This window comes from Podarcis raffonei, chromosome 10 (genome assembly GCF_027172205.1).
Source record: "Podarcis raffonei isolate rPodRaf1 chromosome 10, rPodRaf1.pri, whole genome shotgun sequence".
NCBI lineage: Eukaryota > Metazoa > Chordata > Lepidosauria > Squamata > Lacertidae > Podarcis > Podarcis raffonei.
The window spans coordinates 44,874,441-44,894,067 of record NC_070611.1 but is presented as its reverse complement, the minus strand read 5'-3'; the positions used below and the strand labels follow the sequence as shown (position 1 = coordinate 44,894,067).

Below are 19,627 nucleotides of genomic sequence, written 5' to 3'. Positions count from 1 at the left end.
TACTCACACAGGGTCTGATCCCCTCAGTGGAATCAACAAACATAGGTAACATTAAAATCACAGATCACGCCCCAGTAGAAGTCATCGTTAAAATAGGAGAAGGAACACAAACCACCCCATCATGGTCCTTCAGTCCCATCCTAACTACAAACAAACAAATTAGAGAGAGTCTCACAAAAACCCTCCAAAACTACTTCGAGGAAAACGATGTAGACAATATAACAACCCCCCTCCTATGGGACGCAATGAAAGCGGTCACCAGAGGAGCTTGCATAAAAGAGAAAACATTCCTTAAAAAACAAACCACCTCAAAAATTAGCAAAATAGAACAAGACATCACAGTCCTCTCATCACGCTACAAACAAACAGGATCTAAAAAACTCCTCAAACTTATAGAACAAAAAAGGAGAGAACTAGACTCCTTAGAAATCAACAAAACAATGATCAACATTCTATACTCTAAACAACGTTTCTATGAATATGGAGGGGAAAACTCCAGATTACTAGCAAATAGATGTAGGAAAAAAGCACTCAAAACAAGAATACACTGCATCACCAAAAAAGACGGCAACATAACATTCTCCCCCAAAGAAATAATCTCAGAATTTGCAGAATTCTACTCCAACCTATACACCTCCCATAAACCACCAGAGAGGGAAATCAAAAAATTTCTAGCAGGACTGACCATGTCTACCCTAACTGATGAGGAACAGGAATTCATGGACAGCCCTATCACCCCAGAGGAAATAGATGCGGTCCTCAAAAATCTGAAACCACACAAAGCCCCAGGCCCAGACGGCTTCACAGCAGAATTCTATAGGAAATTCAAAGAACCCTTGATGCCTTACATGACCCGCCTATTCAAAGACATCATAAAAGGGGGTCCCATCCCCAAAACCTGGACCCACTCCAAAATAGTCTCCATCCCAAAACCACTAAAAGACAGCCTCAAAGTAGAATCATACCGCCCAATCTCATTAATAAACCAAGACTACAAGATATTCACATCAATCTTGGCCAACCGCCTAAAAATCTTCCTACACAAGTTAATAGCCCCAGACCAGACTGGCTTTGTCCCTGGCCGCAATATAACAGACCCCATCAGGAAACTACTGAACCTGATCGAACACAGCAAGGCAACGAAACTCCCATTGACAATTATGTCCTTAGACATCCTCAAAGCCTTTGATTGCTTAGAGTGGAAATACATATTAGCAGTACTAACTAACATGAAATTTGGCCCCAACTTCCTACAAATCCTCAAACAAATATACTCCCAAGCCTCAGCAAGATGCAGAACTAATAATATGGATTCTAATACTATAGCTATCCAAAGAGGCACGAAACAAGGATGCCCACTGTCTCCCTTCTTATTTATCCTGGCTCTGGAACCCCTAGCAATCCACATCCGAGCAGCCACAGACATCAAGGGAGTGGAAATAAAAGGCAGAACCTATAAATTAGGGCTCTTTGCAGATGACCTAATGGTCACAACACCAGACCCCATAAGCACAGCAACCTCCCTAATCAGAGAACTCAACACATTTGCAATGGTGTCGGGCCTACAAGTAAATTTCACAAAGTCAGAAGCTATGTGCTTCAACACCCCTCCTCACACCCAAAAAGAACTCACGAAGGTCACCAAAATAAAACTTTGCCACACCAAGTTCAGATACCTAGGGGTACAAATAACCAGAAACCTCAATAAATTGCACCTCCACAACTATAAGCCCCTGTGGCGACAAATTAACAAAGACCTAAAGAGATGGAATAACATGAATTTCACTCTCTCAGACAAAATAGCCATGATCAAAATGATCACACTCCCAAAACTAACCTACCTATTCCAAACCCTCCCAATCTGGATCCCCCCAACCCAACTCCGCAGTTGGCAGAGAAAACTACACTCTTTTATCTTCTCACATAAAAAACCAAGAATAAGCCCCAAATGCCTGCACCTCCCCACCTCAGAAGGAGGATGGGGAATCCCCAACATAGAAGCATATTACATTGCCAACCAAATACGACATATAATCCCATATATACTCAAAGATGAGACAAAACAATGGGTACACCTAGAGAGGGACACAATTGAAAATACCTGCACCACAGCATACCCACTCCTCCCAAACAAACTAAAGAAAATTCCCACAACACTCAACAGGTACACACAGACCATGCTCAAAGCATGGAAAACACAAATAGGCAAACTATCCCCAACCCCATCCCCACTAATCCCCCTGGCGTACCACCCATTATTCCACCATGCAGCACAAAACCTCCAGATAAAAACCTGGCGAACCAAAGGCTTATATCGCCTAATAGACTTTTATAAAAATAACAAACCTTTGTCAACACAAGAAATACAAGACAAACTAGAAGACACCCAAATGCCCTGGTTAACACAACACCAACTACATGCCCTCTTAAACAACCCAACAGTAAAATTAGCAGCAACTAGGCCCCTGACAACCTTCGAAAACCTCCTCCTAACAACAAAGGGAAACAGTAAAGGGACGGTATCCGCAATATACAAAATACTACTCCAAAATCCCACAAACACCCTAGACGCAATCAAAAAACAATGGGAGAATGACATAGGCTATGAGATTAACCCCACGCAATGGACCAGAATGTGGTCTAAACCTCCCTTTAAATCCATATCAACGAAAAGAAAAGAACTCACACTGAAACTCACCTACAGGTGGTACCTAACACCAAGGAAACTAGCGCTAATACACCCAGGAACCTCACCAAAATGCTAGAGAGGGTGCACCTCCACAGGCACATACCTCCACATGTGGTGGGAGTGTCCCAAAATCCAACTATTCTGGACAACAGCCATACAAGAAATATGTAAAATAACTAAGCAAGTAATAGACATCACCCCAGAATTGGCCCTACTAAACATCTTCCAAGACAACAATGCCCATTTACACCACAAAGAACTCATAACCCACCTGCTCTCAGCAGCCAGAAACACCATAACCAGACACTGGAGAGACCTGTCAGGAGTAAGCATGGACCAATGGTACCAAATAGTATGGGAAACAGCCCTACTAGAAAAATTAACTAATAAACTGAAACTGACACGGGGACAAACAGAAGAAGACACCTTCACCCCGGTATGGCTCCCCTTTATCACATACACAGCCCAACAAGACAATGACAATTATCCACCAACAGCATACAAATCAATATGGCTAACCTGATCCAAAACACCCACCCACCCCACTCACACACGAAAACAAAGATCACCACAGCCAATCACAAACAAACAATCACACCCTAGGCCAACCCCAAACTCTCTCACCACCAAAGGAACACAAGTGAACAACACAAACAACGCTGACACCAAACTCTACATACATTACTCTGACCCCACCCCCATCCATCTTCCCTCCCTCCACCCCCTTTTTTTTTCCTTTTTTTTTCTTCTCCCCCTAATGCCTCAACAAATGAAACGGATTTGTAAAAATGTTACATGGGGGGGAAAAAATACGAGGCATTACACTTCTGTAAAACAAGAAAATCCTAAATAAAATATTAAAAAAAGAAAAAGAAAGTGGAAAGTTCCAGATGCAGGTTGGGATTAATTCCATAGGAGTTTCTTATGAGAACTGCAGAACAGTCTCCACAACTACCTCCCTAACATAATCCTGTCCTGCCTGCCAGTAATCTCGGGCTCAGCATTTTAACACAGTGAATAAGCTATACTTTTCCACTTCAGGCTACAAAATCTATTTTTCTTTTTAATTTATTGATTCCATTTATATCCTGATTCCCAGTCAAGGTTCCTGAGCTGGCTAGCAAGTATACTTCAGATTTTTTTATTCCTAGAAGGCCTTCAAGTTGCCTCTTCTCACCCCCACCCCACTGCTTATTCTTTCGCACACAAAAGCTGCAAAAATGCATCTCTACCAGTTTATTAGAGGCCTGAGATCAACGGGAGACTTACTACCACCATATTGAAGAGACTCCAACTGAGCTCACCAAGCTGGTCGAGGGATTATTGCAAAATAAACCGATGCCAGATTTTCAGTGCTTGATAAGGACTTTGTAACCTCCATTATAAACATGGGTCTATCCTCAATAACTGGGACAACACTTGCTGAACATAAAAAAAGAAATATCTTCATTTTACTATTCAGGCATAAAAGCTTCTGAGGAGACAGGTCCCTAGACTTCTATGCATGAGGCAGGCTGGTGGGCTATAAGGCTGGTCTCAAGGAGAGCGCTAAGTGGGATCCAGAAGCCTTTTGGGAGAAGCCTATACAGACCATGACTGACAGCCGGTCTGTTTTTGACCTATCAAACTCTAAATGGCTGACGGCCACACATGGTTGTCATATCCAATTATTTATTTGCAGTTTTCAAACTTTCCAGCATGGAAGTGCTTTTCCTGCTGAAAACATGTGACGTGTGAAACACCATCAAGCTTGGTGGATCAGGGGGTCCAAGCTTGTAACTCTGTCAAAAAAAGAAATGAGATTTTTCTAGCATGACTTATTTTTGAGAAACCCATGCTGGGTCTCAGTAAACACAGCATCCTTTTCTAAGTGCTCACAGACCAACTGTTGAACGATCTGTTCTTTGAACTTCCGTGGTATTGATCTCAAGCTCACCAGTCGGTAGTTACCTGGGTCTTCTTTTCCCTCCTTGTGTATATAATTTCTTTTCTTTTTCAAAAAAAAGTCACCTGTTCCAAGACAACATCATAAAGTATACTGGGGAATGGATGAAATGTTAGTAGGGCTTGGAAAGGTTGAACTTTCCAGAGCCTAGCTGCCCACCTCCAAGTTTAGCCATCTCATAATTTCAGTTTCAACCTCTTCCTCACAGTGAGGCTGTTTTCTCTCTTCCTCCTTGTTTTCCATGTACTTGGGCACAACTATATGCCTGTCTAAGCAAAACTGCAGGGGGGTGGAGATGCAAGTGCACCACTGGCAGACGTGGTCCCTAGCTGAATTTTTGAAAATTTCTAATACTTGTAGTCATAAAACAAATGGCATGTGCAGGTGGTGAGTGGGGAAGTCGTGGGAGACAGGACTTCAAAATGAGGAAAGGAGGAAGTGTGGCAGCCCAAGCAACTTGTACAAAGAACAAAGAAGGGAAGGATGTACTCACACTGAAAAACTGGAATTCTATCCCTCAGAAGAAACTAGGCTCTTAGTCTTTATCCAGTCTGTGACACTTTTTTTTATATATAATACTGCATCAGATCCCCCATCTATAGAGGCTTTCATGAAAGCTTAAATCATTCCAGAACATCACCCTACCACAAGGCCACAGCAATCCATTATTCCAAAAATCTCCTCAATGGACAAATCACAAATGTGGCTAAATTGCCTAAGAGAAAGCCAGCTGCGTGTTAGTGTGAAATGTTGTATTGTATGTGAGGTTCAATCCCCAAATTATGTTAACTTCCCTGGCTAGTGCCCAGTTTTCTTTCACATTGCCCCAGGGTAGTTAGAATGCATAATGTGGAGAATTGCCCAGAAATAAGGTGCAACGTGAATAGTAGTGCCACCCAGCAACTCAAAAGTACCAACATGAAAAAACAATGAAAAGCACTATGGAGAGAAACAGAATCCCGTGGGTAACTATTCTGGTAGGAAGAATGGTGATGAGCTTTGACAGTGACATGGTCAGTTGATGAGGCTGGTAGAACAAGACGCATGCAGATATTTTACTTTACCCCTCTTACATTGCTGAGCTCCAAAAGGAATGTTCATGGTGATGTGTGGTGCAAAAAGGGATTGTGACTTCATTTGGAGGATGTTATGCATTGAGAACTGGTGGATTCAGGAACAGAAATGAATGAATTGGGTATACATTGCATCTCCTACTGCTCTTGTGATTTCTATACAACTTTCAGAATATGAAGTTGTTTACAGACTTAATTCATCCTCCAAACAAGGTCATGAATGTTCCTAATTTACAGCAGGGAAGTTGATGTTGAGTAATAATCACAAGGCTTGCTTGTGACCAGACCACCCAGTAAATAGTGGATTTTGCTGGGATTTGGACCCCGATCTCCCAGCTTAGTTCTCTAGTTACTGGGTCACACTCCTGTGTTTTAGGGAGTGGTTCACTGAAGGAGAAACCAGGTGCCTCCAGTAACCAACCAGTTGAGGATGCAAGTCATGGTAAACTGTGATGCTTCGAATATACAAGCTTGAGTTTTTCTCACTCATCTGCCCATTTGTGCCAGTCTGCCTGCCTTAAAATTCCATGTTACATCTTGCGCTCAGATTATAGAAAATGGAGCAGCAGATATAATGATCACATTAGTCACTGAAGTATGCAGCACATCAGTTCCATTTCCATGTTCATTCCTAAATCTCTAATGTGTCTCTTTTAATCTTGTGGCGTGCGGATCTTCTGTATATCTAGGCTGGTCTAAATAACTGGAGAAAATGTTTTAATAAAATGTATGCACTCCTATATGTGTATACTCAAAGCAAATGCCAGAGAGTTCAATGGTGCTTACTCCCAGGTAAGTGGGTATCAACCTGAACACCGAGGACAACTGAGATTTTATCACTGTGGGATTAAAAACTGAATAAGCTTTTCCTCATTCCCATTCCAGAAATGTCCAGAAGGCTATCTTGTTCCACAGGTTGTTGCATAGGTACCCCAGAACATAACAATATGGTTGATATATAATTGAAGTATCTATTGTTTATGTCAGACTACTAAGCAGCAATATTTTGAAAACTGGAAGGTATGGTATCACCATAGGCTGACTGGAATAGTACATTAAGTTTTCATGTTTGCCATAACTGAAGAGTCACCTCACCCTCTGAAAGGAATTGAGAGTCAGATAAAAGGTTTGTTTTGGATCCTCCTCTCCTGAGGAAAGATAGCTGTAATTTTCTCTCAGAGCCCCGTCTATGATTTTTAAGCTCACAGCTACAGACATAGCTAAGGGATAACACAATGTTAAGAGACCTTTTAGGCCGTAAGATCCTTAATATTTGACACATTAAAAGTGAAATTATTTTTATACTTATGAACTTTGAGATTTTGGCCCCTTTGTTTTTAAATATACAGTTCCTATTGAAACAAAAGCAAAACTTTGCCATATATCCCTAAACTCAGATATTTTAGGCTACACCTCCCATTAGCCTCAGCCCATCACACTAGCTGAGGCCGATGGAAGATGTGGTCCATCTCGAGAGCAGCAGGTTGGGAGAAGCTGCTTTGTATTAGGAATTGTACAAAACTGGATCAAGCTGTGTTTTGTGCATGTTCCCTTTCCTGATAATATAATATTGAATAAATTACCTCAAAATGATCTATCAGGGGTATCCAATACAGAATCCTCCAAATGCCAAATGTTGTGGATTACAACTTTTATAATGGCTAGGGTTAATGGAAGCTGGAATCCAAAACATCTGCGAAGCACCATATTGGCTACGCCTGTGTTATATGGCTTACTTCTGCTATTGCTCTATGCAAGAGCCCTCCTCCTGCCATCATCTCTATAGTTAAGTTCCCTGGCTATCACAAAGATTATTATTTTTACCATAGTCATAGCCCAGATGACTCAGATTAAAGCCTTACTTTGGAATTACCCAGAGGTCCGGCGGTCCGCCAACCCCGTGGCCAGAGGGGATAAACAGTTCCAGGGACTTCTTGGTCAGAGAAAAGAGATTTATTGAGATCTGCGCAGAGGCAGCCAGTGGAGTCCTCTCCAAAGACTGGCTACCACGATACAAGTAAACAAGCATTTTTATACCTGAGAGCATGTCCATCTCCCCAATTCCCTCCAATCAGCTGGCAAGGTTAAGCTTATTTCCTTATATGGCATATGGCTATCTGACTAGCTAAGCCCACCTCCTTCCCTTGTTCGTGTGTTCCTCTCTTGCGTTACTGCAGCAGAGAGCATGTGCAGAAAGCAACTGCAGTTTCTGCTTAGCTGAGAGAAAAAAAGGAAATGGGCCTCCCTGCTAGCCGGCAGAAAGAGGAAGTTGGCCTTTTCGCAAAGCCGCTGCTCTCTCTCCCTGCTAGCCGGCAGAAAGAGGAAGTGGGCCTCTTCCAAACTCAGCAAAGCAATTTATCAGAGCAATTTATCAGAGCAATTTACTTAAATATTTATCAGAGCAATTTATCAGAACAATTTACTTAAATATAAAATACAGGGAATACCTTCCCTCTCCCTTCACTCCCTCCTCTTCTTTTGGGACAACCTATCTCCTAGGTTCGTCCTGGTCTCTCGGGTCTATAATCCTGGGGAAGAGCAATAAGGGCCATGATTCTTTTTGCATCACACCTTGTAAGCATTGCACGAAGCAGGGTATACAGAGGCAAAGAAGCAGAAGGATTAACAGCGGCCCTGCTAATAATACCACAATATGCCTGAGCCAACTGCCATGAGGCAGCCAAGAATATAACCAACCCCATAGATCACCTCCTGTAGTTTTTAGCGGGTTCCTGGCTATCATTGTTTCCATGTGATCAATGGTGGCTGAAATGCTGACATTATTATCTGGGACATATCTATTTTATTGCTGAAGGGCCCACTGATACTCGTGCTCTATCAGCTGCCTTGCTTCTTGGGAGGTTGTGTCCCACCTCTCTGAGGAGGAGCCTATTATCTTAACCAATTTTCCCACCTGTCCTTGTGGATGCTTAATACTCTCATGATTTCCTCCCAACACACTGTATCCGAAAGGGGCTTCTCCCTCTACATATATTAACATATACCCACAGGAATATATATCCACCCTTGCAGAGGCCTGACATACGGAGTGACTATATCAAAGAGTTCTGGCCCCAATATCAAAAGTCCTGGCGGTGCCTCAGAATTTGCTGGAAAAAAGTCTCTACGTTGGGGACGCTGCCCACGGGCGTCCCTCCCATCCACTTGTCCAGCCGTGCATAGAAGTGTCAGCGTCCGGAGTGACACCAGCAGGGCAGTTGTCTGGCGCTCTTCTGGAGATGGTTAGCTTCAGAGGATCATCAGGATTTGGTGTAACTGTCCAATCTAAAATAGCCTTCTTCACTTAAGTGTGGTGGACCCAAGGGGTGAGGTCAGCAACTTTAACAGCAGTGGGCCTGGGTCCACCTGTTAAGAAAGAGAATGACTGCACATAATTATCAAACTGCACATTTTGACTAGCATGGGGGGTTATGGCAAAACTGAGTGGACAAAGGCTGGTCCATTGTCAGATCCTATTGACCTAGGTAGCCCATAGCGGGGAATGATCTTCTATAACAGGCACCTGGTTACCTCTGGAGGTAAGCAAACCTCTTTCCTTCCAGAAGGCTCCATGGGCATGTAAAGTCAGAAATGCATACTTGGAATCAGTATAAATGTTTATCCTTTGTCCCTTTGCCAAGCACAAGGCTCTGGTGAGCGCTGTTATTTATGCCAGCCAGGCCGACGTTCCAGGCGGGAGTGGCTGCACTTCGATCACTTGGTCTTCCAAGGCTACCACTGCATAGCCTGCTTTTCGCTGTCCAGCCTTAACAAAGCTGCTTCCATCCACAAACCATGAAGGCCAGTGGGGGTTTGCTTCATCTTTGAGGTCAGGCCTGCTAAAATATACTTTGTCCATAACCTCAATGCAATCGTGTGCTGGCTCCTCACCTTCTCCTACCGACAACAGGGTAGCTGGGTTGAGGGCGGTGGTGTCCTGAAACTTCAAACGCGGATGCAACAATAACATCTGACACTTTCTCATCTTTGCTTGGGAGAGGAAATAGGTACCCTTCATGTCAAGCAGAGCTGGGACTGCATGCGGGGTCACACAAACAGTGTCTTGGCCAAAAGTAAAGAGGAAGTAGCTCCCAGCTTGCAAAGCTAAAGCAATTGCGGTTTTGTTAGCTGCTTAACCACAACTGCAGAAGTTAGCTTAGGTGCAGATAGTATTGAGATTAACCCTTTCAATTCCCTCCTCTTCTTTTACCATCATGAGGCGCCAGTACTCCCTCAGGGGTGCCTCCACGACCAGTTCCCCAAGTGACATAGTGGGCATTGTGGCTTCTCCCGATGGCTTTAAAGGTAATTTGGGCTTGCAACTTTACCAACAAATCTCTTCCTAATAATAGAATAGGGCATTCTCTCTTCCAGTGCCCTTCCTGTCGGCAGATGGCGCACTGATTCCGTCCGAGACGGCTTCGCCCTCCTCCCCGGGCACTTCCTCTTTCTGAGGGGCGAGTGTGGTAGCCTGTAATGCCATCAACTTCCTTGTTTGATACTTCTCCTTTTTTCTCTGGGCTTCCTCATCTCTCTGATTGTAAGTGGTTTGAGCTAACTCCAACATCCATTGCAGCCCATGGTCGATGCACCCCTCATGCTTCTGGATTTTTTTTTTTATTTTTTTTTTGGCGAATATCGGACGCTGCCTGAGCTACAAAGGCAGCCTTTATAATGGGGCGTTGGCAATATCATCTGGGTTCTCCTCAAAGGTAGGGTTCTAATTTCTCCAATTGCACACATCAGCACTTGAAAAAGGCACATGTTGGACTGTATAAGTGCGTGGTGGTGCTTCCCCACCCTGTCCTGGGGGGCCTGGTGGGTCATACACTCTGCGTAGAGGCATCATTGCAGTCCCACCCTTTTTCTGTGCCTTATGGGACTTATAGAGGGACGCCCTGGTTGCTGCTTCTATCCATTTCTTCTGCCATTTCTTCCCTTGTGTTGGGAACATCCTGCTGCTGCCAACAAATGGGAACTAACATCCACTTCTTCCGCATAGGTTGTACATACTGTTGCAACCTCAGTGTCTGATACAGTGTCCACATTTTTTCCTTTCTTTGCTAACTCAATTAGTCCCTTCATAAACTCCTCATCATCCTCTTCCTCTTCTCTCTAATTCATCAACCTTGGAGGGTTCAGGCTGAGGGCCGGCTCCTCCCTGGTCCTGGGGCCCTGGGCCTGGGGGATTCGCTAGAGGGGCAGTTGGTGGAGCATAGGGTGGCGGCGGTTTAATGACTTCCCCCTCTTCTCCTTCCGGTTCTGGTATCACCGGGGGGGGGGCCTTTCTGACTTCCCTGCCAGTCAGACTGCACAAATTGTATTTTGTGGGGCGTCGCCTCGGCAGCCTTTCAGCCATGGTGGATTCTTTTCTACATTGGTTTTCCAGGTAGAAATATAGGGGATCTGGTCTGGGTGGACGTCCAAGATATTTTGATATAGTGGGTTGATTAGTTGCAAATTAAAACTGCCCTCCGATGGCCAATTAGTTCCTTGGGTGGGCCAATCAACCTCACATAATGTCCTCATCCTCTCTCTTCTCAATTTGAACCCAATCATCATGCTTCGTAGCTGCTTTCCAATTATTCAAGAAACATTGCAAAGGGGTACATTTACTACCTCCGGACCCCATTTTTCAGATACTCCGCTCCTAACCGGGCTTAAGATCCTTTCACACTTCACACACTACAGACTGTGACTTGGCGAACTCGCGTTGCCAAGAAATGCACAGCCCTGCAATCGCTCGGCCAAGGGGACGCTAAGCCCCGGCCCACACTTGACAATTCAACCACTGGAGTATCTGACATGCAACATACAAAACACACCCCAATATAATTCCAACATGCAACACACAAAACACACCAAAATACTTTTCCCTCTGTTTCCCCTTTCCCCAACCTTACTGGCGGCACTCTACTGCCACCTCTGTTTCCCCTTTTCCCTTTTCCCGTCCCTGTCTGGCGGGGCGGCACCTTATTGCCACGGCCAGTTCCTTTGTTCCTTTTCTGGCGGCACTCTACTGCTCACAGCCAGACCCTTTATCCCTTTTCTGGCGGCACTCTACTGCTCACAGCCAGTTTTCCCTTTATCCCTTTTCTGGCGGCACTCTACTGCTCACAGCCAGACCCTTTATCCCTTGGGCTTACCTGTTCCGCTGCGGACCCCTCCTTCGGCCGTCCTCTTTTCTCCCCCGACTGGGTGTCTCGGCTCAGGCACAGCGTGGCGATCTCCCCCTACGAACTGGCAGGGTGCGCGCTGGAGATTGCGAGCGCTGGTCCCGGTTGCTCACCTCAGTCGAGTCTGGCCCCTCGGCTGGGGGTGGGGACCTCTTCCCGGCCAATGCACCAAATAAAGCCTTACTTTGGAATTACCCAGAGGTCCGGCGGTCCGCCAACCCCGTGGCCAGAGGGGATAAACAGTTCCAGAGACTTCTTGGTCAGAGAAAAGAGATTTATTGAGATCTGCGCAGAGGCAGCCAGTGGAGTCCTCTCCAAAGACTGGCTACCACGATACAAGTAAACAAGCATTTTTATACCTGAGAGCATGTCCATCTCCCCAATTCCCTCCAATCAGCTGGCAAGGTTAAGCTTATTTCCTTATATGGCATATGGCTATCTGACTAGCTAAGCCCACCTCCTTCCCTTGTTCGTGTGTTCCTCTCTTGCGTTACTGCAGCAGAGAGCATGTGCAGAAAGCAACTGCAGTTTCTGCTTAGCTGAGAGAAAAAAAGGAAATGGGCCTCCCTGCTAGCCGGCAGAAAGAGGAAGTTGGCCTTTTCGCAAAGCCGCTGCTCTCTCTCCCTGCTAGCCGGCAGAAAGAGGAAGTGGGCCTCTTCCAAACTCAGCAAAGCAATTTATCAGAGCAATTTATCAGAGCAATTTACTTAAATATTTATCAGAGCAATTTATCAGAACAATTTACTTAAATATAAAATACAGGGAATACCTTCCCTCTCCCTTCAAGATAGGGTTCAACTTCCATGGCACTAGTTTGTGTACCAACAGAGGGAAGGATTTGCAGTACCAAGACAAACCATTCTTCTTGGGTTTCCTTAAAGTTCAAGCATGAAGCAAAAAATGAAAGCAAACTTTTCCTGAAACAGATGTCCTTTTTCTATAATAATATTTATCTGGTACAAGATCATACATCAGAAGGACAAACCAAAATTCTAGCCCATCAACCCTAAATTTCCATGACAACAACTGCAATTTATGTCAGAATTAAAACTTCCCCTTTGCAGCTATGCACTCAGTTTTTATAACTCTGGAGTCTTCTTTAACCGTCTGAAGACTGCAAACACCTGGAACTAATTAAAATGCAGCAGTAGGCAAAACTACACTGTACTAGAACCATTATGTATCAGAAGCTGTGTGCTGCCATGTTTGATGGTAAAGCCCTAAAAGATTATTGTTTGGTTACTACTGACCAGGATCACTGGTGGCAGAGGGTGGACCAAGTCCGAAATCTTTTTGGTGCATTCTCCAATATCTCTGACCAGGCATTTCATGCCATTACAGCAGGGTTGAAGAGTCAAGTGTGGGTGCCGAATGGAGCTGTAGCGGCTACTGAAGGGAACACCTCCGCTACTTGAAGTAACAACTACAAAGATTAATCCAGGAGTTCCCTGGTATCAAAGCTCCTAGGGCTGTAGAATTACTTCCTGGCATTCCAGCTCACAAATCCAGATTGGATTAATTTCAGTGCACATTTTTAAGGTTCTCTTTGTTGCCAAGGTTTTTAAGAGAGGGTGAGCTGAATGCAGTATGAAATTCTCCTCTCTGATCTCCAGTGATTTATTTATTTATTTAGATGTTTAAGTCATCTAAAATTTGATAAATGCATTTTAATTAAATTGAAATAAGTAAATCAGAGCCTGTTGCCATGGTGAATTAATGTGATGTCACAGGCTCCAGCATCTCGATTTCAGAACAGAATCAGGCAAGAAAGCACAGTGGAGGATGTGGAATTGTAAACATCTATTTTAAGGCAAATGGGTTTGATAATTAGAAAGAAATTTGGTGCAGGAAAAAAATCATTATGACATTTGGAGGGGAGTGGTTGTAAAAGGTAAATGGTAAAGCTGTTTCAAATACTATAAAATAATAATCTTGTAAAGATCCACATTATTAATGGACCTTGCTTTCAGAACTATTTTTTTCTTAAAACAACAGCAAAAACAAAAACTGTGTTTACAATGACACAACTCAACTTTCATGACTGTTTAGCTTTTATTTTGAAGCAACAGTTTCTCATGTGTGTATAAGCCCTGAGCTCTTTTGGGAGGAAGGGTGAGATAGAAATACAGTAAACATTGGTTTTTTTACATTTCTTGATTTCCCTGACATGTTTTCAGATATTTTGCCATTTCACAGTGAAGCCTGCTGGAATGGCAAGATCTCCCCCTCTTCATCACCACTATGGCCGCTGCCCAATTTCTTGACTCTCCTTCTGGCCCAATCTGCACCATCTTCCATAAGGCATATGAAGATTACTGTTCCCTCTCCTCACCCCCCTCATGCTTGTTTGCTTGCTCAGAGAGCCCTGGTGAACAGGCAGCAACAGAAAATAAATACAGTGGTACCTCAGGTTACATACGCTTCAGGTTACATACGCTTCAGGTTACAGACTCCGTTAACCCAGAAATAGTGCTTCAGGTTAAGAACTTTGCTTCAGGATGAGAACAGAAATAAGGTTAAGTACAGACCTCCGGAACGAATTAAGTACTTAACCTGAGGTACCACTGTAAATAAAAGTACCAGAGCCAGGAGGCTCTAGGAATTGGCAGTGCCCACGACTCACTACTAGGTCATAGGCCTTGGCAGCTGCCCAGCAATGCCGATCCCTGACGCCAGCCCTACTTAAGGGCTCTAAACCTGTGTGCCAAATAATCTTGCCCATGTCAGCAGTGCTAAAGGCTTGTGCATTTTCACCTATTAAAATCATATGTGAGCCAGATTCTTCAGTGCACCTTCCAGGAAGCCACGCAAGGCGAATGGCTGCAGATCCTAAATGGTCATACACCATATATTCACATTTATTTATTCAATTTCCATACCTCCATGTAACCTCACAGAACTCAGGACAGAGCAAATGCTGCTGTCCTCATTTTATACTCAACAACAATCCTGTGAGGTAGGTTCAGCTCAGACCAAGTGGCTGGCCTAAGGTCACCCGTTAAACTCAGGGCTGAGAAGGGAGATCTGAAGAACTGAATATCTCCTTAGACCAAGTCCCACACTCAAAGCAACACACCTGTGGCTGGGTTAACTAAGAAATGCTGCAAATGAGAACTGTGCAAGATACTTTCCCATCTCCCTTTGCAAAGTTTCTATCTACTCTGCAGCCTAAGACTTCAATATGATTGATTGCTTCAGTCACATATTCATCATTTCTTTCTCTTCATCCTTTCCCAGCACTACCTTCCACCAGCGTCTTCTGTCAAGTTTGCCCAAAGTTACACAGCATAAACTGTTCTTTCCCCTTGACTGTTCTGCTAACAGCCTAGCTGCACAGAATTAGGTAAAGGTAAAGGGACCCCTGACTGTTAGGTCAAGTCGTGGCCGACTCTGGGGTTGCGGCGCTCATCTCGCTTTATTGGCCGAGGGAGCCGGCGTACAGCTTCTGGGTCATGTGGCTAAGCCGCTTCTGGTGAACCAGAGCAGCGCACAGAAACACCATTTACCTTTCCACCAGAGTGGTACCTATTTATCTACTTGTACTTTTTGGCGTGCTTTTGATCTGCTAGGTTGGCCAGAGCAGGGACTGAGCAACAGCTCACCCCGTCGCGGAGATAGGCTATGAGAGTTGCACCACCACGGCAGTGACAAAAAGGCTCTCCACGGCAAGAGCCCGTTCCATAACCACTCTTACATCTTGCTTGAATTGTACTGAATAAAACCTTTGCATTCTAGATTAGATGGGTCTTTGGCTTGTTCCAGCAGGGCTCATCTTCTGTTGCAGGCACTTGGGACATGCTCTCCTTCTAAGTTTTCCCAAGACATTTGGCTGGCCATTGATGGAAATGAGAGTGCTGGACTAGATGGAGACAAACTCCTAGGAGCCAAGGAGTATTTGGTCCCCCAAATTTCATGGGCTTTGCCATTTAAATGATGTGCATCCATATCATGTGATAAATTATGTGGGGTGGGGCTTACTTGGGCCCCCCAAATATTTTTTTTTCAAGTTGGCACTCCTGGAGACAAGTTGGCCTAAAAACACAAACTCAGTACAAGGCTGAAGTGGCATCTGAACCTTTAACACCAAACCATTCCTTTTACACAACATTTACCGTATAATATTCATTTTGCAAAAGGCAAACTAGTGAGGATCAGGCACAAGTGATTTGCCAAAGGCTGCAAGGCGGAGGTGGAATATGAACCAAAATGCTTGTTTCCCTACCAGATCCCTCCAATCAGCGCCTACCTCCAAGTAATTTATCCCCCTTAATTTCAACTAGGCCTAGACCCTAGCATTTGCATGTGCAGTGTGAATGTCTCTAAGGAGGATCCCTTGGAGTGTGACTAGTTTCAGAACACGACATCAGTAATTATTATTATTATTATTATTATTATTATTATTATTATGCTATTGGTATCAGCTTTCGTGTGCATGCACACTTCTTCAGTTACTTATACCAATAACAAACTTAGTTGGTCTCTAAGGTGCTACCGGAAAGAATTCTTTTATTTTGTTTTGACTATGGCAGACCAACATGGCTACCTACCGGTAACTAATAATAATAATAATGTAACATTTATACCCCACCCATCTGGCTGGTGAGGACCCATTTTTCATTCATGTATTGGTCTTTAGGCTAACTTCTAAATAGGGCTATCCTTAGGTGGTCCTGAACTTAGTATTATCTGAATGAAATCAGGAATTTCATATAGCTATTCTGTTCTTCTTTCCAAAAGACTTTCCTCTGAGCTTTCCATGATGTGTTGCCATAGCTGTCAACGTAAAGATTTGAAAATAAGGGACCGGCAGCCTTGAAAATAAGGGACCAGCAGCCAAAATAAGGGACCTGCAGCCTCACCTGTTCTAAGCACTCCAGTCTTCCTGTCCTCCTGCAGTCTGGTCAAACTCATGCTGGTAGCTTCGAGAACACTGTCCAACCAACTTTGTAACCAGAGGTTCAACTGAATAGAATCTGAATCACATGCACCACAAGGCCTATGCAGCCTCAACTTAAGGTGGCTCCCTGGCCTGGCTTTGCACTGCAAAGTTTGCAGCAGCACGTGTAACTAAATGGCGTCCAGCATTCAAAAACCCCCTCAGCTTGCATTAACTAGCCACACACACAGCCTCCCCCCCCACGAGATCTCCTTTCCTTTTCCCCCACCATGTGCCCCTGCTCCAGATAGACCTTTTTGCCGGCAAGGGTGAGTGGGCCGTCAATGACGTATCCATCCGATTCCGATCCGAGCACTCAGCACAGGTATGTTCAATTTCTGAGCCCCTCTGAGCCAAAGGCAGAAAGCCCAGCCAGCAGCCTAACAAAGCCTCAAGGAAAACCACCGTCACCTCTCCGCTGGGAAGCACTGAGCAAAGGCGAGTCCCCAGGGAACACAGCTGATTTGATCAGCACAAGGCATGCAAGCTCCACCCCCCAGTCGTTCTTAGACTTCTTATTGGGTGAGCAACACAGCCAAGCAACACAGTTGGAGCCTCCCTCCTCCCTGGCCGGCAGGGAGGGAGGGAGAAGAGCTGCTTCCTTTGAAATTTAAGGGACATCGTTTAAGGGACATCCATTAATAAGGGACAGCGGGGGGACATTGCGCTGGAATAAGGGACTGTCCCTTCCCTTCAAATAAGGAACACTTGACAGCTATGTGTGTTGCTTGTGTATTTATCTTAGATGCATTAAGTTTCTGCTAGTGGGGCTCCTGTAGACATCTGGCTGACCACTTTGTGAACACAGTATGCAGGTAGGGCTATTCTTAGGGGCCAATGAAGGGGTAAGAGATAGAGGCAATGTTATTGTTAGGGGAGGGGTAGTACATCTGGTAGCAAACAGGCCGTGCTCATCCTGAGGTACTTTGTCCACCTTTGGTCCCCACCCTGCACTCAGCTCTCACCCGTGGCTCCTAGAAGCTGTCAGCATGCAATAATGGCCACATCCTGGGAAAGAGCTTTGACTGGTGAGCTAAACTAGGTGAGGGAAGCTGATGGGTCTCAAACCCTCAGTGAGTTAGGAACTTCTCCTGCATGCGAAGACAGGCTCCAGTGGATGAGACCAACAGTGGCCCAACAGTCAAGAAGGCAGTTTCTGCACATGCTGTAGAGCAGAGCTTTCCAAACTTTTCATGTTGGTGACACACTTTTTAGACATGTATTATTTTGCGACACGATAATTCAGTTTTGCTAGCAAACGGGAGGTTAAACTAACCCCTTTCCAGCCCCAGGAGGAGCTTGGGGAGTGTTCGTGCAACACACCTACATGCTGCGGCCGACACACTAATGTGTCGCACTCGCAACACACAGTTTAGAAAGCTGTGCTGTAGAGGGACGTGAGAGGCACATGGGGATCATCAACCTGGATCAGCCCAGAACCTCCACATACACTGCCCAGGCTTGTGCCCCTGAGAGGTCACATTGGTGCTGCTAATACAGCAAAAACAAGGTGGTTTTACTTCACCCCTGGAGGCACACTGCATTGTGTCTCAAGATAGATGGATGCCAACAAATTTCTGCTCCAGACCACAGCAGGTTAATACACTTGTCCAATAAACCCAGGATTTCCCATTTTCACAATTTCAGGAAGTATTTACATCTCTTCTCAACTTTTCATCATACATAAAACTCTCACTTCCAGGTCAATGATTTGGGTAGGAAGAATGAAATGGGTCAAAATGCATTACAACATGTATTCTTTGGCAGGGCGGGGGGGACTTTTATTTTATTTCTTGTGAACACCTTTAGGTTAGCAGCCCTGTACAGAAAGAAGTCAGGTCCTTAGTCATAGTAATTTTCTCCCCAGCCCAGGCCCTCAGCACTAAATTTGAGTGAGAAATTTTTGAGAGAAAAGGGTTCCTTCAAACCTGCAGTGACTTCTACTGAGCTGTAGCTTTCTGAAATCAAGAGGCATGATTTTACACAACATGAAGCAGTGATATTTTGGTGTAAGGGCAACCCTACACCCCTCTGCTCAACTGAGGCTGCTATCATCACAACCAACCACATCCCCATTGGGCATCCATCCATCAACACACTATGGTTCTCTTTTCAGTCTGCAGCCTTTCCGTAGCTTACAAAGTGTCCCTGAGCAACTCAAACCCATGGATTTTTGAACTGGCTAATTCAATATTCCTTTCAATACACACTTATCTGAACAAGTGCAGCTGAAGTATTAGAAAAGTCAAGGGACTTAATTCATAAACTTTGACATGTAACTGAAGTACATATTGGGAATAGCTCCCCAAATATTCCTCCTTTGGGAATAACAATTCACCACGTAAATAAGAATGTGATCTAAGGTTGCAGGGGGCAGGGTTAATAGGGTTTCTTTAAACAGCAATGTTTGAGTCCTCAGTAGGAGAGGGCCATGGGACAGCACATGCTTTACATTAAAAAGGTCCCAATTTCCATCCCAAAGATCTCCAGTTAAGGCTGGCACAGATCCACTGGAGACAACACATTAGATTGACCCATGGTCTAAGTATAAGGCAGTTAAAATGTTATAGAATTTCAAGTCGATAACGATGGCTGGACAAGAGCAAAAGAGATACCTAGTCGTTTCACAACTGGCAACGAGTCAAGCAAGGATAAATTGCGGCAAATGGAAAACATCACCGAAGAAAAATATATTCCATTCGGATCTTTGAAGAGCTTTCAACAATCACTCCACCCTCAACCTCCTCCATAGCTGCATAGGGGGGAAACTCGCCCTCCTCCCCGCATTCCCCACCGCCTGCATACTCG

At 44.5% G+C, this 19,627-nt stretch overlaps 1 protein-coding gene across 9 annotated transcripts in view; it reads right to left on the bottom strand.

Moving 5' to 3' along the window:
• TCF20 (transcription factor 20) overlaps positions 1–19,627 on the bottom strand; it is a 193,724-nt gene that overhangs the window by 172,942 nt on the left and 1,155 nt on the right. Inside the window, exon 1 of one of the 9 annotated variants that reach the window (XM_053406435.1) lies at positions 19,435–19,456. The exons of the other annotated variants lie outside the window; for them this stretch is intronic. The gene's annotated coding sequence lies outside the window, so the exon portion shown is untranslated. Of the gene's footprint in view, positions 1–19,434; positions 19,457–19,627 lie in introns of those variants that run through there. 9 annotated transcript variants of the gene reach the window in all.